The 22,347-nt window shown below is 42.4% G+C and overlaps 1 protein-coding gene across 7 annotated transcripts in view; it reads right to left on the reverse strand.

Annotated features, from left to right (window-relative positions):
• SUPT3H (SPT3 homolog, SAGA and STAGA complex component) overlaps nt 1-22,347 on the reverse strand; it is a 433,101-nt gene that overhangs the window by 140,565 nt on the left and 270,189 nt on the right. The window lies entirely within an intron of this gene.

A 22,347-nucleotide genomic window follows, 5' to 3' on the forward strand; every position in this document is an offset into this window, starting at 1 on the left:
TTTGGCAGTAGGGGAGGAGTTCCATAACTCTTCTCTGGACCAGTGGGTAACCCTGTGGGCTGGATGCTATGGTGCTACGGGTTGAATCTGGCTCATGGACCAGGGGTTGAGCACCCTTGCTTTAGGCAGAAGGCAAGGCAGGGTGGCACCTCAGAGACTAGCTCATTCAGAGGCACAGGCTTTTATAGGCTACAATCCACTCATAGTCAGATGCTATGAATGGACTTGCAGAGAGCTGGGGTACTAAATAGAAAGGAATAAAGACATTTAAATACAAAAGACATGGAAAAGACAGGGTTCATTCCCTTGACTAGCTTTTATACTCTTTATGTCCCTCTAAACTCACTGCTTTGTTTATCCCTTTTGATCTCTTCAAACCTTTACTTCTCTCAGCAGTGCCCCTCCTAATCCTGCCCCTTTCCTCACCCTTCGTATTTCAATAACTTTATTCCTTTCTGTTTAGTACCTCTGCTCTCTGAAAGTCCATTCATACATAGTCTCTGACGAAGTAGGCTGCAGGCTCCGAAAGCTCATGCCTTTCAGAACCAGTCAGTCTACGACCCGACTTCTGCCTTACTTCAGGCTAACACAGCTAACTACCTCTCTAGGATCTATTTAAGTATTGTTGTGTTTGCATCAATGTGGTTTTTGAGGGCGTTGCAAATTAAACCTATCCCCTTCCTATTCCCACACATGCTCAAATATACGTGGTTGTATTTTAGGGGGTTGTTTGTGTGGGTTTTATTTTTAAAGATTTTTTTTTGTGGAAAAATCTAAGTCGGTTGGAGAAATTTTGCATTTTGATCTTAGGTTTGCTGTACATCTGTTTAGCAAATGGAAAAGAGAGGCAGAGGCTTACACAATAAGTATGTTGGACAAGTCATAACTACGGCCAGGTACAGACCTCCTAACTCTCTGCTCTGACCTCTCAGCACCATTCCCTCACTTGTACGAATTTTTCCTGAAGACATTGAACAGGATTTCAACAGTAACACGGATCTGCAAAAAGCACCACTTCTGAGCTTCCGTTCAGCCTTCAGTATCCTTGCTCTAGCATAGAGCAAACACTATAAATACTTTACACACCTTAGAGTTATGAAATGCAGAGGTGATTTAGCAGACATGCAACTATAAAAACTATGCCCCATGCATTTCTCTTCTAATTTAGGAGGCCAGTCCACTTACTGTACCCATATAACATGTTCTGTTCTTAGGGACATTAAAACAAAAACCCACAGCAACCTGCAAACCTCCATAAAACTTTATAAATAATATCAGCCATTCGAATATAAGGTGCAGAAACAGAAGAGTAAATAACCCCAACACAATCACCAGTTTAGGACCTGGAAAGAGATTTACATGAACCAAGCCTTTACGCACAGCCTTTTGTGCATCTGTGATAAACTGAGGAAAACAATAAAGACCCTTTATTTACAACATGGTGAGAGAGATTTGCATAATTACAGGCTTTTGTAATGACTAATATTATTCCTTTCGTGTTACTAAGTCAATCACAGCTGCGCCCCTATTTTTTTTTTAATATGTTGCTTTATACTCTTTCCTCCAGCAAAGATACCAGTCATAGTCACCCATATCCCTACTCCTTGACCAGATACCTCTATGCTTCCTTCTAGCCTACCCTATATGTCCTTCCTGAACTGAGAATGGTTAAGGTGGCAGGCAGCCATCTTCTCCAAAACCCAGCTTGGAGATCTATTTGCGTCCAAAAGAAATAAATGAAGGCTTACGTTATACTGAAGGGCAAATGACAATGCTGATCTTCTTCGGCAATCTTCTTTCCTTCGGTCAAGGATGATCGTCTTCCATGAATGTCTTATCTGTGTGTCCAAAGATGGCTGATGAGGTCTATCCAGGATCAAGTGCTAGAAAACCTTCTCGTAACTCCTGTGTTTGTACCAGTTCATGACTAGAAGCTTCCAGGCCTCACAATCCTGCTTCTGTCACTATTACCTGGTCACTACAGGGCTTGAGGAAAGTGCTGGAAAAGCTGTTTTCATGGAAGACTTATTTTATCATGGAGAAAATGCTACAAGTCAGCTTCCACGTGGCTCTTGACCGAACAGGACCTGGATCCAATGGCAAGGAGACCACAACAACTGGGGATCTCGTTCTGCTGCAACATCCATCTGCCTTCGCAGCTGTTGAGAGTCAGACATTTTCTTCTGCCCGCTTTGCCATTGAGGACCTGTAGACCCATGACTGGGAGCTGGGCAGGCTTATTATAGTGGTGACCTGTACTTGCCATGTCACTGCACCACCAAAGGAGGGAAACCATTGTCATCTGCTGTCCTCACCACATCCTAGTGGTGCCGCCGTTGCTTGGTCCACAACTGCTTATTCGTTAGCGTTACCCCTGCTTATTTCACCACTAACCTTCCCCGAAGATCATTCCACTATCTGTCACCCACAGATGTGCCAGGTAGCAGTACAGCGATGCCCCACCGAATTTTTGTATTTATTATAAAAGAGCAATTGAAAGAATATGGTAAATGTCATAAAAGTATTAATTACTGAGGATGCCACAAGCCGTTTTATTTTGAGGTGTTCATGGAACATGACATACTTTCTTGAATTTATTTTACTGATATGGCATATGTAGTCTCTACATAGAGGTAGTGTCTAGCTGCATTTAGTGTTATATTTGTTATGTCTGCATGAACTGTGGTATTTGATATGAACACCATTTTGGTATATTTTTAGTCGAGAGTGCTTAGTTGGACAGTGATTAATTTAAGCATTCCTCACCCATTCACACTTCAAAGAATTAATCACTGATAATTAGCAGCTGATCTGGGCTTGTTTACTTATCAAGTAGACCCTTGTGGACATACTGAGTGAGGCACCTGAGCCAGGCCCATCAAGGCAATGATAAATTTACATTTAAAAGAAGGGACCTGTAAGAATATGGTTACTGACTTCTTATGTTTGCTCTTGCTTTCATAAAATATTTTTGTTATCTTATTATACATATTGCCAGTGATAACTATAATATCAGATCATTTAACCATATTGGCATACCTCCCCCAGAAAAGAGGGGAACCATCTTTTTTTGAGTGCCTGACTGGACAAGGGTATGGTTTTTCTAGCTGGCAAAATCTCCTCTGACTAGATTAGACTGGTACGGTTGTGGCACTACAGGCCAAGAAACTGGCTCCTGGCACATCTCAACTGGTCCTCAGTGGTCAAGCAGCAGCCTGTAGAAAGTGGTTTGGGGCTGAACAGCATCTCCAAAGGCCCCAAAATAGGTCTCAGAACACCCTAGAAATGGGTCTCAAAGAAGCACCTGGCCACATCAGGGCTCAGGGAGCACTAATAGAGCAGACTTAATGCTAACATTTCTTTACCAAGTGCCTGTCTTTGCTAACTCAGTATATAAGTACATACTTTTTTTCTTTCTGTTTTTCATAGATTCTTAGATTCAAGGCCAGAAAGGACAACTGGATGATCTAGTCTGAGCCCTGCATAATATCGTCCGAAAATTTTTAGCCTTTTATCTCTGCATTAAGACTAATAACTGGTTTTAGACTAAATGGTATCTTTGAACAAGGTGTCCAAGTCTTGATTACTAGGTATCAAGAGATGAACACTCCATTACTTCACCTGGTGTTTATTCCAATGGTTAATCATTGACAATAGTAGACATGTGCTCCTTATTTCTAATTTGCATTTGCTTAGTCTTAGCTTGTAGTTGCTGCTTGTTATTATGCCTTCTTACACTAGACAGAAGAGACCTTTTGTGAACATACCTATGAACACTCATCAAAATCATCTCTAGACATTCTTTTCAATAAGCTAAATGATGAGTTCTTTAAATCGCATGCTGTCAGGCATTTTCTTATTTTTGAGAAGGCCCCAAGGAACAGGCCCAAGTGGCATTCTATACTACCACAGCTGACCTGGTTTTTTGTACCCAAACTAGCTCATTAAGAAGGTCTCCACGGAGAGCTACAGAATGCAATGCAGAAATATCTTCAGAGGTCAAGAAATCTAGAAAAAAGTGAGGACTGCCAAAAAGCCAAGCTGAGTAAGACCTTGTAAAATATAGTAAGACAAATAACAAAACATTCTTCAGAAGTGGGGCTGCTATATCATGAGGATAGGATTCTGATTAAAAATAACAGTTATAACTTAAAAACCAAATGAATACTTTGATTTACTTTTCAATACAGATAACAACATTGACCATGGGGGCAAAAGAATAAAGACTAATGTGAATGAGAGCGTTGAAATGGAAAAAGCTCAGCACACTCTCATCAGCAGGACCAGATAATCTAAAAGAGCTGGAAATAAAATTGCATGTGTGGTAGCAAGAATTTCTTATAAATTATTATGTCAGTGATGGTACTGTCTAATTGGTGAATAATAACAAATATAACATCTGTATTTTAAAAGAAGAAGTTCCTCAAGCAATTATTCTGACCTTATTAGCATACAAGGCTTTAAAATACATTTTGGAGGAAACAGTAATTAATGACACTGAGATAAAAGGGAACAGGGACAAAATGTAAGGTGGGAAGAGCAAAGGTAGAACATGCCAGATTAACCCAATACCTTTCTTTGATAAAATATAAAGTATGATAATCTAGGCAAAGGAAGCAGAGTAAATCAAATTTATTCTGTCCTCAGTAGGGCATCTGATACAATGCCATAAAGGAAATTGTCAGTTCAATTAACTGAATTACTGGTACAGTTGTAAGATGGGTAAGGGAATGGCAAAGGGGAGCCCAAAGCATGTTGTGTTGAAAGGGAAGTTTCATGCGGGAGGGAGGTTACTAGTGGAATTCCTCAGACTGGCCATCAGACTCATTTCACTTGATATAAACACTAATGGAGTTGGTGAAGAACAGAAGTGGGCTAATGAAATCTGCTTATGGAACAAGGTAGGAAGGCACTCTTGATACAGACCAGTACTGCAGTATCTTAGAAGAACCGAATGCCTTTGAAGACTGGAATAACATAAACAAGCTAAAATTTACTAATACAAAGTGCAAGGTACAGGAGACCCTCGCCATTCACGGAGGATACATTCTGGAGAGCCCCGCGAATGGCAAAATCTACAAATACCAAACTGCATTCATGAACGGTGCATGCCCCTGGCAGTGGGCGGGGTGGGAGCAGGGCTGCGCTGGCAGCAGCAGGAGCCCGGTGGCGGCAAGCGCAGAGCTTCCCCAAATGCCGCCAGCGCTGTAACAAGGTGACATCACACCGCATGGGGGATATTCAGCAGACCGCGACTATTTGAAACCGCGAATGCTGAACTCGCGAATAGTGAGTGTTTCCTGTAATGCTCTTAGCAACGTGCAAGGACTTCTGCTATAATTTGGGATGTGATCAACTGGAAACAAATGAGGAGGAGAAAAACCTGTGTACTAGTCCATCTCAGTTTGACTAGGAGTCATCAATGACGTGCACTTTTGAAAATGGCAAATGCAGCCCTAGAATATATCAGTAAAGATAAGGAAATATTATGCCATTGTACAAAGTCAGTGAAGAGAGCTTATTTAGAATATTGTATATAATTTAGACTACCCATATTCAAGAAAGAATAAATTCAAACTGGAACAGGTCAGTTTGTGTTACCTGATTACGAGAGGAGACCGAGAGTTTGGCTTGTTTAGCCTGGCAAAATGAAGGCTGACGAGGGACATGGCCATTGTCCACAAATACACCGGACGGGCGTAAGCGCTGGCAAGACTAAAAGAACTATTTAAGCTTAAAGACGATGCTGGCACAAGAACAACTGGGTATAAACTGACCATGAATAAGCTTAGGCTAGAAATCAGAACATGAGAGCAACAAGGCTGTGGATCTACGAACTAGTTTTATACTGGAGCCTGACAGGTTTCCAGACAGGACTATAAAACTGCACTGATAACATCAGAGATGTCTTCCAGTGTTATTTTGGCAGAGGAAGCAGACACAATGTATCTTTACATATGCTCAGGGGAGGAGGTGCTTTAATTAGAGAGGATCCAAGAGCCGCTCTAATTAAAGTGTCCACAGTGTCATGTGTATTCAGCACCCCATGCTTCAAAATGGTGGCAGGGACGCTTTAACTAAAGCTCGTTCGACAAGCTTTAGTTAAAGCCTCCCTGCCACCATTCTGAAGCACAGAGTGCTGAATACACATGACACGGGGGCTGCTGGAGCGTGCTAATTAGCATGCTCCAGCAGACTTGATTGGAGTAGGCACCCGGTACATGTAAAGATGCCTAATATTCTCACATTGATCTCACTGGCCACACCTACACGTATGCTTAACTGTGTAGTAAACCAATTAGCTGAGGAGTAAAGCATCACCATCTACATGTGTGAATGTATCAGGCTGCAGCAAACTAATTAACGCTGCTGTAAGACAGGATTGTTGGAGCAGTAGTTTCTCATGCCAAGGTAAATTACTGCAATTAAACTTAAGCACATGTACATGCTAACCGCAGACATAAATTATGCCCAGTCAGCCCAGCCAACCAGAGGACAGACTCCTTCCTGCCATGCAGCCATACGGCAATACACTTTCAGCATCCTTATGCCCCTGTCAGCCACCTGACACCACATCTGTCCACTATGAATCCTTGATTCCTCTGAGGGTCACTGTCCAAGAAACAGTCCTCATTCTGTGCATGTGTTTCACCCAAACGTATGCCCCTACATGTCTATATTAAAATACATGTTATGCGACTGACCCCAAGAAATTAAGTGACCCAGAAGACACTATATGACTGCTATCTTCCTATGCTGGAAAGCCATGCTGCCCTATGCTCACCATTACATACTAATCCACTAATACACATATACACTGCAAAAGATTAAATCAGCAGGCATTATATAACTACATCAGTGATGTAAATGCTAAAGAGCATCAGGACTATGCTGATCCTTATAGGAGCACATTAGAAAACCCCTTTGATAATGATTCCCTGGACAAATACTTTTTGAGGCCTGTGAGCCAGTTCTTACATCATTTAACACAAGGTCCTGTGATGTGCATATTTTTTTATGAGAATAGGATGCAGTACTAAATCAAACAATTTACAATATTATTTCTATAGTACACCTAGGCAGTTACTTTGATCAGTCACCACTGTAATCCCATACACATAGACATATGCATATTGATTGTTATTTTTATTGTTTCCCTCTGTATATTATTTACGTTCCTGGACTACAAGATCTTTGGGGAAGGGATCGTGAATAGTAATAATAGATCATTCAACAGTAGCTGGGAAATCCAGAAACATTCCAGGCTTGAATAACCTTGTAACCAAAATGAACACATACTCTCAGTTAAAAGCAGAGATTAATCTTACTGCGTGTATGGGTTGCTACCGCAAACCAACTTCAACATCTCACTCAGCCAGCTCTAATCCATACCCTGGGTTCCATCAATCCCTGGCTAAAGTAAGCGATACTAGAGCCTAGAATGGTTAAGATAGAAAAACAGAGTTCATTTCTTCTTATCAGTCTCTCCCACTCTCTTCCCCAACAGTCTCCTATGAACAAGAATCACAAAATCAGAGAAGTAAGACTAGATGACCGCTGAAGGTTCCCGTCAGCCCTACTGCCCTGCCAGAGGTAGGATAATTCCCATACAAACCAACCTACACGAATCCATAGTCTAACCTATTAGTAAAACTACACAGCCAGCCATGAGACACCCCCAGGACAACACCGTCACCTGCCACAGGTAAGGCATGAACACAACAGTGGCCAAGTTCTGCGTATGTCAGGGCTCTTAAAATACATTCAAGAGATGCAAGGAAGAAGCATGATGCCCTCTATAGAGGAAGACAAACTCCCAGAGTCTCTTCCAATCTGACCACAGGAGAAAATCCCATCCTGAGCCCAAATCTGGCAAATGGTCTGATCCTGAGCAGTGGGACAAGACCCTCCAGGTTCAAGTGTCAGCAGGAGCACTGGCATACCCCAGACAAAATCCTCGGGTTTAGTTGTAGACAACACCCGGTGCCTCTGGGGAAGGATTCAAAAACAAACCAACAGAAAAGCACAACAAAAGCAAACCTTGACAGGTAGCAGCAAGAGGCGGAAAAAATCCCTCCCAGCCCCACGTGGCAACCAGTCAAGCTCAGAAGCATAGGAAATACCTCAAGTAGAGCATAGGTATAACTATTCCTGAATGATCCTGGACCAGTGCCTGTCCAGCCTCTCCTTGAACACCTCCAGTGAAGCGCTACACAGTTTCTCTAGGCATCTACAGCAAAAGCTGTGTTAACCGGCACTTTATTAGCCGGAAAACTCTATTAGCCAGCATCCGAGGGCCGCGGCAAAAGCAGAAACGGAAGTACCACTTCCGAGTTTCACCGCCGCTGCAAGCAGAGCTCTTGCCACTTCTTCGACCCACAGCCCAGGGAAAAGCCGCCTGCGCGGGCTCCCCTTCCTGTCCCCCCGCACACTGATGCCGGGGAGTGCACCAGACAACGCACACTTGATTAACCGGAATAATTAATTAACCGGCATCCCCCATTCCTAGGGATGCTGGATAACAGTGCTTTTGCTGTATTCCACTGCCTCACTCTTCCAACAGAGACGCTTTCTCCTTATACACAATCTAGATCTACTTTGCTGCAACTTCAAGCCATTGGTCCTGCTCTCTGCAGCAAGAGAGAAAAAGTATTTTCCCTCTTCTTTATGGTAGCACTTCAGCTTTTGAAGACGGCTATCACATCCCCTCTTAAGTGCCTTTTCTGTAAGCTGAATATGGCTATTTTCTTCCACTTCTATTCATATGACTTGCCTTCCAAGCCCTTTATCATTTTTGTTGCCTGCCTTTGGATCCTCTCTAGCTTCTCCATGCCCTTTTAAAAATATGGAGCCCAGCACTGTGCACAATACTCTAGATGAGGCCTAACCTGTATGGAGTAGAAAGCACCATCACCTCCCACACCTTGCACCCCATGCTTCTCCCGATGCAGCCCACAACCGCATTTGCCTCTTGTGTGGCTGCAGCACACAGCAGACTCAAGCTGAGCCTGTGATCTACCAAGACTCCCAGATCTTTACCCATCCAGCCAGATGTGATCCATTTTGGATTTGTATTTTGGATTATTTTTTCCCTAAGGGGCAGCACCTTGTATTTCTCAGCACTGAACTTCATCCTGTTAGCTCCACCCCAGCTTTCCAGTCTATCGAGATCCCCCTGAATTGCACTCCCATTCTTTAATACATTTACAAGTCTTCGAAATTTAATGTCATCTACAAAAGTTGCTCAAAAAGCTATCTATGCTAGCATCCAAATCATTAATGCATACATTGAAGAGCACTGGGCCCAGGACAGACACCTATTGGACTCCGCTCAAAACCTGATATGAATCCATTTATAATTACCGGTTGCTTGCAGCTATTGAGCCAGTTGTCTATCTTCCTTAGAGTGGTTTCATCTAGCTCAAATCTTTCCAGTTTATGAGAAGGTCACTATGTCCACAGCTTTCCCTTCATCTATCCAAGCAGTCACTTTGTCAGAGACTGAGACCAACTTTGTCTGACATGGTTTGTTCTTACTTAATCCATGCTGGGTGCTTGTGACGGTCAGCCTTTCCTCCTCCAGACGCTTGCAGATGGACTTCCTTAGGATACGCTCCTGTAACTTCCTAGGTACTGAGGTACGACTAACTGGTCTGTAGTTTCCCAGGGTCATCCTTTTTGCCCGTTTTAAAGAGGAGCAATATGCCGACCCTTTTCCAGTCCTCTGGTACCTCTGTCATCTCCCGCAGCTTTATAAATATTATTGCCAAAGGCTGCGAGATCTCCTCTCACAGGGAGGGAGGACACGATGGAATCTGTCACCTCCTCCAAGTACAGAAAGTAACTGGTTCATTTACAGCAAGTAATCCAGGTTGATGAATGGCAGTTGGGTATAAAATGAGTTGAGCAGGGGTATTAGGTTTGGGGTATGTTTTGGTAGAACTTAAATGGAAATCAGCCTTCTCTGAGGGTGTAAGTATTCCCAGAATTGTGTCCTTAATTATTTGCAGTCTTGGTTCACTCAGATAAACAGGCTGCACTAATATATGTTTGAGCTTCATTTGGGGGAGGGGAAATTCATTACAGATGTGAACTTCTCTGCTTTGTGCACTTAGCCACATACTGAAACTAATAACAGCATACAACATGGCTAAACTCAGATCTCATTATTAGCTTTACATTTTCAGCAAGTTCCGACTTTTGTCCCAACTTAACATCCTATGAGCCATATCCAAAAGACCTAAGTTGAATTTTGACATGAAAGGACTTCAGAGTTGAGGCTTTTTCAATAGCACATTGTAAATAGTGATTTACAGAGACCAGAGCTAATTTGGTTATTGGCGTTTTCAAGTTTCTTTTATTGTTAGTTGCTATATAATTCTTATAGTACCAACATGTGGAAAAGGACACTTGTCTCATAAGAAAGTAGCAAGGCAGACAATTTTTTTCTGATTTGGGGGGCATGTCGAGGGTTAGATTAAGGTCAAAACTGGTGAACCAGAAGCTTCAGGCCACAAACCCACAATAAATTTCAGAATCTTCAAATAATAGCAGCCAATGTTTGTCGCGCATTTTATCAGTAGCTCAAAGTGCTTAGCGTGATTATTACCATTTTGCATAATTACCATTTTGCAAACTGACACAGAGCTGTGAAGCGCTTTATCTACAGTTACCTCGAGCAACTGCAATGTCATAAATAGAACATATGTAGCCTAAATTCCAGCCAGCGTGATGTGCACTAGACCAGGGATGGCCAACTGTGGCATGGCAGGAGGCTGCACATGGCACTGGCCACACACCAAAACTGATAAAATGTTCTGACAAACATGTGTACCTGGTACACTGCAGGATCCATCTGGGATCCCTCCCCCACACCGGGTGGGCTGTGCAGACAATGCTCAGCTCTCACTGCACAGGCAGGGCCCAGATCCCTTCCACGTGTTGGTAGGAGAACCAGTTGCTGGGGCCTGCAGGTCACAGGTAAACTGTTTGCAGGCTCCCAGTTGAACAGCCTTGCATTACACTTTGTTCCACTTTTCAGGTCAGATTCACACTTCTATACTGACATTTCATGCATCCAAACTCTTAATTCTTTTCCAAGTGCAAGTACCAAAGGAAATGATGGAGTCTCCATCTCTTGAAGTCTTCAAAGCAAGGGTGGGTGTCTTTCCAAAAGATATTCTTTAGCTAAATATTGTGTTCAATGCTGAAGTAAGTAACAGAATGAATATTTTGGCCTGCATTACCGAGGAGGTCAAACTGAATTAATTAATAGTGGCTTTCTGGCCTTAAAATTTATGAACCTATGAATTAATCCAGACTTCAGTAGATTTTTCACCATTAAAGAACCCTCGTTCCAGCCTCAGTAAATGATGGTGGAATTTACAGACTACAGACAAGGGCAGCAAATCAGTTTGCAACAAATAATTTCAAGCCACAATCATTTATATCACTATTAGAAATGTAGTGCAAACGCTGCACTCAAGCATGAAGGTACAGCCTCTAGTAATTACATCACCTCTCAGTTCAGCACATATAATGGCCTTGCTGATTTCAATATAGCTTTACATAGACACCCGTAGGCAAGGACTTAACCCTAACAGTGTTAGGGCTTTATTCATCCTGTTTCCTGTTACTCTTCACAGGACAGAATAAATGCCAAGTATTTCACTAATTTTCTAGACACTAATTGGTTTCAAGTTATATAGTCACGATAGAAAGGATTAAGGCCTCAATCCAGCAAAGCACTTCACTCGCATGTAAATGTTAGAACACAAATAATCCTTTTCATTGCAAAATGAAACTTTGCCGGATTGGATTCACATTGGATACTGTTACTGCTTGCATAATGACTGCATGCAGGGCTCATTTCTGATGCATGTTCATTCTGTACAACTTCAAGTACAATTTTTGCACTCAGTGTCAAAAGCAGTGTTCAAAACACTTCTCTGTGTGCTCTCCGTTCAATTAACAGGTGTGCACGTCTAACTCGTCTAACTAGGGCTTGTGATGTTTCACTCAGTATGCCTCTCTCTCCAGAAGAACACACAGGGGACAACCAGTTATACAGGCTTGGGAGGACTTAATGCTCCTGAGTACAAATCAGCTGCTCCACCATAACTTTTCATCTGTCTGCTCCTATTCCACAGTAGCCAAAAGCTAAAAACATGCAACTTAACCCTGTTTCATTCAGAAGTGGCCACACAAAACTGGATTTAGCTGAGCTACAGTAAATCCCCTGCACCTTTTGAACCAGTAAAATTGTTCATCTAGCCATACCTTCAGGTTCTTTTAATGGGAGAATAAACAAAATACTTAATTTTCAACTCTTTCATCCCCTTTTTCATCTGCCTCACCCATGTTGTAACCTCCTGTACCAGTAGCTGTTCAAATAACAAGAAAAACTAAGGCTAAACTTGAGGAGTACACTTCATTTTCACCTTGAGGACCACAATTCTAATCTGTTGTAAAGTAGTAAATTAAATCGGCTTCTGATCTGTAGCTCCCATCCACATCACAAACCCCTTATACATAATTCACTGCAATTTGACATCATTGGCAGTTTGTGCTCAGGAAGAGACTAGCACACCCTTAATTATCTCTCAAAACCAAGCCAGGGTTGAGGTTGCTGGTGAGGAAGTGTGGGAAATTTCAAGTTTTAGCCAACTGCACTTGTACCTCACCTTTGCATAAATATGGCTCTTCAAGATCTTAGTAGAGCTACCCTTTCAGTTTTCACAAGTGCTGATATTCAATCCCAAAGGCTATTAGTGTTTTATAGTCTTCCTACAATTCTGCAGAAACATTTATGCAATATATTCCTTGCCATCATACAAACATTGGTTAGAAAAACATGAAATGAATTCAAAAATTAGCCTAAACCCATGGTTTAAAAAACAAAACAGCAGCAGCAAAAGCAGTATTTGACCGGGTTCATATGACAATTTAATTTAAATGCCCTTGCCCGAGTTACTAGAAACTTTTGATTTATGTTTATGTAAAAAGGGATTTGAAAATAGCTTGTTTACCTTTTAAAATCCATCGCTGGGAATGCTGTAGAGAAGAGTTTTCTTAAGGCAATTTTCATTCGGTACCCTCTTCTCACTTGCTCTTTCTTATCTGAAAACTTCCTTCTTTTGTTTTGCAAAATTCTCTTCCTGTTCTTATTCAAAAGATTAATTTGATTGGGAAAGTGAAGAAAATCCGTTTCACCATTTTCAAGGTGGCCAAGATGGGTGGGGGGGGGGGAATTATTTTGCACAAATTGTTGTGATACCCACAGGTAAAAAAGTGTTTTTTTCCTTACCCTCTATTGGCTTTCAAACATACAGGATAACAAGCTAATACAGCTACAGGATGTTTTCTTAGTGCAAATTGCAGAGGTCTACGCTATGGACTTCAGGTACTAACATTTGAATAAAAAATGTGGAACCAATATGGAAAATTACCTAGACAATTGCATTTAAAAATCAATAAAAGAACATCATCCCTTAATTATAATGCTTTTATAAGGCCCCCTCTACACATTACAGGTATTGCTCAATTAGTAGGTTAATTGCACAATTAACTGAAACCAGCCACAATGTGTGAAGTACCTAACACCCCATAAAAAGTTAGACCTCGAAAATGGATACTAACTTTATAGCTGGTTGGTATCCAGCTTTAATTTGCACGTGTAGCAGGGTCGCTCCTGCAGCTGGGAGCCCTGTCAGTTAACTGGGCTTCCATCCACAGGGCTGGAAGTCCCGCAATGGAGGGGACTCTCAGCCCTGGAAGCTGTGGACTTTGGGTCCTGGCAGTGCCCCACAGCTGTCAGGACCCAGAGTCTCACAGCTGGAGATGCTGGGTCCTGACAGCATGCCACCCAGTACCGGGACCCAACTGGGTCCTGGGCAGCCTCAGGGCACAACGACAACCTCCCAGCCCTGGGGCTTTCATGCACCCCTGGGGCTGGGAGATCCCAGCAGCTGTGCTGCCCAGCTGCAGGGGTGTGGGGGGCACCAACCCCTAAGCTGAGGGGGCTCCAGCCACGGGAGCGTGCTTCTTCCTGGTGTAGGAAGAGCCTGTTGCCCCTGCACTAGCAATAAAGGAGCGATAGGATCTAATGCACAATCCACAAGATCCCACACCACTTCCACCTCCACATACAGAGAGGCCCTAAAAAATCTGAGCCCTTTCTCTCTGCTTTGATTTATTTGAAAAGGAAATAACAGCTTAAGACACCCAAGAAGCTCTTTTCCATCCATCTCAAGGAACTAAGCATTGTTACTTCCACTTCACAGACCGGAACGGGAGGCAGACCCACCAGGTGGTCGGCAGAGCCTTACACCATTTGTCAGTACCAAATCCTAGCACACAATCTGCGAGTTAACTGGGGGCACTGTGACTCATGCTGCATGATTAGCAACCTGAGATAAATACTCTGGATTCCTCATTTCATGAAACATCATGAACTTCTAGACTTTATGGGAAGTATCTAGGCAGCAGAAGGCAGGATACAAGTCCCTCCAGATCTTTGTTGATTAGCATGGAACCGGTATGCAGGCAGTGGAGGGAACTTACTGTATTTACTCAAAACACAAGGTCTCCTCCCCACCCCAGTCAGCACAGGAAAGAGTCCCTCATCTTAAATTCATTTACTAGTAAACCCTCCCATTAAATACATTGGCTATCATTAAACTGCTGCTAGAAGCAGCATGTGCTCAGTCACAGAAACCAACTATGAAGTTGATCGAATGCAGCCCATGCTGAACTTGCCCATAACACACACAGCTCATATCTGGCAAATGCTGATGGGAACCTACCTAGCACAGCCCCTATTAATAAGATAAAAGAGCTCATTGTGCTCAGTCCTCCTCAATGCCAACTTTTTAAATGCAGTGAATCACTATGCCAAATACACTTCAACTTCCTCTTCATTCCCACAGCTAAGCTGTGCCTTTCTTTCACATTTCCAGTGATTCCTGTTTCTTCATGAGCCTTAAATGTTTGGCAAACATCAGCAAATTTCATGCAACTGAGATGATACGTCTCGCTCTCTCTCACTTGCCCATCCCTGCCATAGATGGCAAAATCCAGCCCAAGGGCTAGATTGGGCCTGCAGTGGACTCCATTACCCAGAAGCCCCTGCCCGTGTCACTGTGCCTGGTTTCCAAGGAGACTCCAGGAATGGCAGGGCTGTGACAGCGTGGGGCCAGGGTTTCCATGGAGACCAGCCCCAGCAGCGCTTGCAGGGCATGTGTGCTGGGCAGGGAGCTGCTTTGGGGCTGGGATCTTGCAGCACTGAGACCGTGGTCCAGAGCTGGGGCAGAGCTGTGATCCAGTACCCACATGCCACAGGCAGCAGATCAAGGCTCTGGACCATGCTGTCACCACCGCAAGAACCCAGTCCTGGCCCCAGAGCAGCTCCCCACCCAGTCACACGCCCTGCAAGCGCTGCTGGGGCTGGTCTTCATGGAAACCCTGGCTCCCCGCTGTCACAGCCCTGCCATTCCTGGAGTCTCCAGGGAAACAGGCCTCACCGATGCAGGCAGGAGCTGCTGGGAAATGAAATCCAGCCCCTGGCCAAATCCACCATTTTGGCCACCCCTGCTCTACGGGGTATACATAGACCGGGCAGCCCTGCACCTCACCTGCATATAAATTTTTGGAGGTTCCCAGGACTTGTGACAAAAACACCCAGTTCTAGCTTTAAGTTGGGGGGGGAGGGGAAGGGGGAGAGGGACTAGTTAGTATGTGGCTTCTTTGTGGAAGGTAGGTGAAGCACGCACACATAGTGAGCAGTGCTGGGCTGTGGGGTCACCACCACTTGCAATGCTGTTGACTCAGCTGGGGTCCAACCCAATCAAGTGCATGATAAGTCATGAGTCTTTTGGCTCTGGACTAATATCATGCACAGTTTGTACAGTGTATAAGTAGGTACAAATGGTGCTCAAAAATGAGTATATGGAGTACCTGTGCTGAACTTTGCAGCAGTCAGGGTTAGAGCCAGAGTCAGACCCACAGCAGTCTCCTGTTCCCTTCTGTAGTTTCTACCCTCCTCCCTTTTCCTTTTCTACCCCTACTGCCAGTTGCAGCTCACTCCACATTGTGCTTGAGGAGGGAACAGGGAGCAGGGTGTAGGAAGGCTACAGGAGGAAGAAGTTGAAGTGGGACGGAGGGAAAGAGAGCCACCAGATCCCCCAGCCACTATTTTCCCTGCTGTAGCAATGTGAGCGGGATGAATTCAAAACAAAAATTATAACAAATTTATAAACTTTTCAGATATAGAATTTAAACGGGGGGGGAGGGGTGATGCAGCTTATATTCAGTGTCATCAAGTATTCGAGTAAAGATGGTAAGTTATTGCTTTAGTGATAAAAAAAAAAGGGCACTGTAACAATCAGTCCAGGTTGTCTCACCATTACAGTCTCATGGCTCAGGTAACTTTTACTGGTATTTCTTTTATTAAAATTAAGTCATGCCAGAGGCATGCATGCTCCAAAGACAAATAAACTGATAGAAGGAATTAGAATTGAGGAGGCCGAACTTGTAAGGGTCTGAATATTCTGAAAAAAGCCCCGAGAAACCTGAACAACAACTGCTTTCTATTAAGCAAGACATTTAGCACCTTGAATGATCAGGCCCCAAATTAGACCATTAGACTCAAACACTGAAAAGAGAAAATGCACAAGATGAAGGGGGGAGGGACACACTGGGAAGGGATGGAAGGAGGAATGGGGCGGGGGGAGGAGGGAGAAGGGGAAAGGGGTGCAAGAAGGAAAGACCATGATGTATGCTTATTGTTTTTCCACCCAGATTTCTAGGTCTTGGACAACTGCATTCTATTTTTATATTAAAACAATATATATTTACTTTTTATGCTTGCACTGAAATTCATATTGAACACTGTTTCTAGCACGGTTGGTCCATTTAACCTGCTCTGTAGGCAATGCACCTCGCAGGAAAAAGCTGGTTGCAAGCAATACCAGGCAAAGAAATCAGCAAGGATGAGAATCCTGCTCAGTGGTTAACAACTGCACAAAATCCATAAAACTGAAATTAATAGTTTATTAGACATACACGACCCCCCCCCCGACTTTTAACTAGCTGAGTAATTTTAGAATGAATCAGTGTTTGGTCAAATTCATCTCTAATATGTTTGATAAACATAATTCTGGGCTAATCTGTTTAACTTAATTCACATTTAATGGGTTTGTAACCATGGCATCTTAGAAAAAAAAGCACCCATTGAACCAAGTTGTAAAATCCAGAGTTATAATCCAAAATCAATTGTGCCTTAGCCAGCTTTCTATCAGCTAACTCTTTTGTTTGGCAAAGACTCAACTCAAAATGAAGGGGATTCATTGGGGTGATAATTTGCTGCATGAGCACCTATAGGGTTGTTAAAATAGAAGTGTTGTGCCACATGCAGGTGTTCCAACATTCCTCAACAAACGGCGCTGCCAGTATCCCCAATACACTTGCAATTACAAAGTAAGCAAACTAAGTAACAGCAATTCTTCACCGAGCATTTAGCTTGGAACCCGGTCTGGCAAACAGCGCAGATTCCTGATTTAAAGCACATCCCTTCTGTTCGCATGCTGATGATATACTGCAAGTGGCTGCACTGAGTTCTGGTTCAAACAGCTAACTCATTTCAAGCTGTCAAGCATGTTTTTGTACTTCATATAGGGTCAGTGTGTGATAACAGGAAAGTTTAGATATAGTAGCCACAGCCTGCAGGTTTTGCGGACAGAAGTCCCCATTGATGGGATCTTTCATTTAGTGGTTGATAAGTCGCCACCGTATGATGGAGGCTTATGGACTGCTGGATCCATGTTTACAAGCTAGTGGCCATTTCTCTCTCCCCGTGCCCTCCCCAATCACTACCATAGACTCTGTCCCTGAGGTTTTTTTAGAATAGGAAGATTTTGTCCTTGGGGCAACATTTTCTTAAATTCAGATCAGATCTTGGTTTTGAAATGCTCTTCACTAGGAACACCCAATAGTGTTAAAATAAAATCTGTACCTATCCAAACGTCATTTAGAGACTCCGCATTTGTCACCACAGACAGTTTTCCCCCTATGCTTGGAATAGCAGCTATGGGGCTTTTAGACTAAACTGAATGGTAAACTATTGGCAAATGATAATTTTTAGTAGATGCTGTTATGGTGCAAAATTTCAGACATGGGATCTGCAGCATGTGCTAAGAATATTGCCATTTATATAATCTGAAGATATATTTTCTGCCTATTTTTAATCTTTCAGTGACAGCTACCAGGGTTTCAAACTGAACACCTCTCCAGAAAAATCAAAGCAATACAATAAAATAATATTATGCAAACGAAAATGCCGAGGATCTCTTCACCAGTGAAGACAAAGGAACTAACATACTGAAGTTTGTTTTGAGCCAGAGCTTTAGAAAGAGGAATTACGGCATGCTCAACCAGTTAATGAGCTCAATTATCAGTGCTGAACATACAGTTCCAAGGCGTGTAGCAAGATAAACTCCGTAAATCTTACTCCTTTGGTACAACATGTCTTCTTAATTTTCAGATGATAAAAACAGCTCATTGCTGTTTCAGCATGTGGAAAAGATATCACATATCTCTCTGTATGGAAAAGGCCACCAATTGGTGAAATCAGAACTCCTCTTTTTCTACTGATTGGAAAATTATTTTAGTATGGATACACACTCTTCTAATACAAATAACTGTGTATACATACCGACACTTGATAGTGATGGGGAGCAGAAAGGAGCATCATAAAACCAAGTGCTCGTGCTGGATACAACTACTTTGGACCTGGGTAAATGACTGGATGCCAGATATGAGAAGTGCCCTTGGCGACTCAGCTCGCATGGCATTTATGAGCAACACTTCATTTTCACTAGCTGAAAATACTTGCAATAAAAAACAATGATAATCATTCTCAAAACATTCACTGAATTGCAAAATGTTTTCTCAGAGAACAGTGTTTACAGCTCTCCGTTTTGATATGTGAACTTGAGTCATCGTGTTATTTGCAATTTTAGGAAGGTGTGAAATTCCTGCTTTGTGCTACTGCGTGGTAAATCTCAAACTCCAGACTCTAAGGTCTTTAAGTAATCGTTGCTTTTGTTTATCTATATGGCTTTACAAGCTATTTCAGAAAAAATAATTCAGAAAATGGAGGAAACGATACCACCGTTTTCAGGTCGCAGCAGTGGCATTACAACTACGTTCTTGCTGCAGCTACATAAACAAGCACCTTTCGCCGTCAGTGCCGGGATGCACAAATCCTTCCACTCCATAAAATTCACTGAGATAACACCAGAGTAATAAACAGTGACCTAGCATCAGCAATTCTAGTATTTACTGAATTCATAAATCGACATAATACCTAAGTGGGCAGTACTACAATCATTTTATGTATTCTATTATAACTATTTCACATAATATATTTAATGGTCAGTAACGTTACACATTTGGCTGGCAAGCCTCTGCTTTTTCATTTAATAAATGAGACACTTTTAAATAAGAAACCGCAGTTCAATCTAATGTTTACATTTTGACTGCACCTAAAATGTGCTTATTGTAGCACACTGCGTCAATAAAGGAACAATTATTTCTCAGTGGCATGTAAAATACGTGGTGATGTCAGCAGTGTTAAACTCTACAGCCAAGGAGGGAAACAGTTAAACATAGTTTAACTATAAAATCAATATTATACTAATTTTAATAAAAGGAAAAGATTTACCTTATTATTTTTAGTTCAGACATGCAGTCATGTGCAAGGTAATTCTATATCCACTGTATAAAATATGAACTCCGAAAATGTTTTACAGATGTTTTTAATCAGCTTCCTTTGTTTAACATTAGAGGCTAACCTCCAGAAGATGCATACAAGCTGCACATCCTACAGGTAATGACCTCCAGATGGGATGTTCTCCCTGACTATCATGCTTGATAGCATAAAGAATATGCTGTGAAAAAGCACACCTTGGCATTAATTCTGATGTCATCTTATCTTTGATGGCACCACCGGTCTTTCCCAACTTGAATACAACACAACGTTATGGACAACTCCCAAAATAAACATGTACTGAACTCAGACAGCTCCATATGGATATCTGGCTATCGCATCTGTTAAAATTCAGGGATGGTGCTTTTCAGGGATGCACACTTTACTGCTATCACAGACCTATCCCATTACGGGTTTTCTTAAATCAGTACCAAAATCTCCAAGAGGATACAGTAATGACTAGGGGGCACATATATGTTGTGGAACTTGCTCTCATCACCTTGGACCTGGATCCCATGGATAATCCCAGATGAATAAACTTTATCAATTACTTATTCAGTCACAGGTAAATAATTACAGTATTTCTGAGTGGGGGGGGGGGGTGACAAACGAACTCAGAGAGGAGTGGAAGATGACTTTCTTGTTAGCTGAGGATATGTAAGAGTAATAACAGTTACCGGGTACCATTAACTGGAAGCCCAGTTCATGAAGCTGTTCAAATAGTCCTAAGGATAATGGTAGCTAAGGAAAAGAGGAGGCTGCAGCCTGCTTGATACATCCAGCTCACTACACAAAGTCATGTAAAAGGGAGCATATTCCACCCTATTTCCTTTACCATTGGATAAAATACTGTTAGAGAGGTAATCACAGAAGCACAGTAAAAGAGGGTTCAAAGGGACCTCAGGAGGTCATCTAATCCAGCTCCTTTCTCAAAGCAGAATCATCTAAACATTTAACCCGTTCTGAAAAGCTATCAAGGATGAAGAGTCCACAGCCCCCCTAGGTACTTTGTTCCAGTGCCTAAACCACCCTCAGAGTTGGAAAATCCTTTTTCATAGCTAACCTAAATTTTCCACATTGCAATTTAAGATTGTTGCCTTCTTGTCCAATCTTCCCTAAGGAAGTTTATAAAGTGCCAGCATAACTTGCACTGAATCTTAGATCTTCCACACCACTGCCCGGACTTCTACCAGTTAACGGAAAGAAGCAACAGGTATTGTCTATGTCGGCAAGGCACTGGAAGGCTGTGAACAACACACAACTATTTGCTAGAAAAAAACTGAATATTACAAATAAAAAATACTGGATTTGGGATTGTGGTTCTATGATGCTTACAAGTTAAAGTTAGGGCAGCAGTTGAAAAAAATGGTATGGTGAACCCTACAGATTTGACACATTCAGTCTGGAAGGCAGGGTGGCTGAAAGAGATCTCTGATCAGAAGTACTGTAGATCCTGTTTCTAGTGTCACCACTGCTAGATGCAATACTGATTGCTCTTTTATTTATAAAATGGGGGAATGATAACAGTCTGCCTCCAGAGGCTCAAGTACAAGGCCTTGCTCAATAAAGATAACAGTGAAACATGTAAATGCACAAAAAAACCCACTGAACAGAAGGCACAAAATTGAAATCCCACCCGAGCACGCTCTCCTTTATGTCAAGATCTGATAAAGGGTCTGATAAAGGATCTGACACATTCTCCTACAAGCTCTACCCATGTTGGATCCTCCCCAGCAAGTCACGTACATCCATGTGTTGAACAATTCTTTTGTTTCAATTTTGTTTCTATCAGTTTTCCAGGAACATAAGTTAGGTTCACTGGCCTGTAGTTCCCTGCATCCCCTCTAGAGCCTTTTTAAAATATGGTAGTCACATTGGCAACCCTCCGAGCCCTCTGCTACCAGGGCTGTAGCGACAAGTTGCATACTACAGTTAGGAGATCAGCTGCTTCCTATCTGAGCTCTTTTAGGACCCTATGGTGAATGCTATTAGGTTTTGGTGATCTGCTGCTGTTCAATTTATCTATTTCCTCTACGATCTCATCCACTAAACCCTCAATTTGGACCAGCTCCTGACTTGTCCCTAGACAGGAGTGGATCTGGAGAGGGAATTTCCCTAACATCTTCCACGGTGAAAACGGAAGCAAAGAATGCATTTAGTTTCTTGGCAATGGCCCTGTCATCCTTTAGTGCTTCTTTACACCCTGATCAGTCAAAGGTCCAAATGACTCTCTAGCAGGTCTTCAGCTTCTAATACAAATAACACCCCTTTAGCTTCTACTGCACTTAAAAACATTTTTTATTGTTACCTGCTGGGTCTCTAGCAAGTTTCTCCTCAAATTCTTTCTTAGCCAGTCTTATTGCAGTCTTACATTTGCTTTGCCAGTGCTTATATTCTTTTTATTTTCTTCACTAGGATCCGACTTCCAGTGTTTGAAAAAAGCCTTTTTTCTGCTTATTGCCTCTGCAACTCTGCCACTGAACCACACTGGCTTTCTTTTGGTCCACTGTCCATTTTTTTTATTTGAGTTATGTATTTGCTTTGTGCCTCCAACACGGTGCTCTTAAGCGGATCCCATGCAG

Source organism: Crocodylus siamensis, chromosome 1, assembly GCF_052110815.1.
Source record: "Crocodylus siamensis isolate JL-2025a chromosome 1, ASM5211081v1, whole genome shotgun sequence".
NCBI lineage: Eukaryota > Metazoa > Chordata > Crocodylia > Crocodylidae > Crocodylus > Crocodylus siamensis.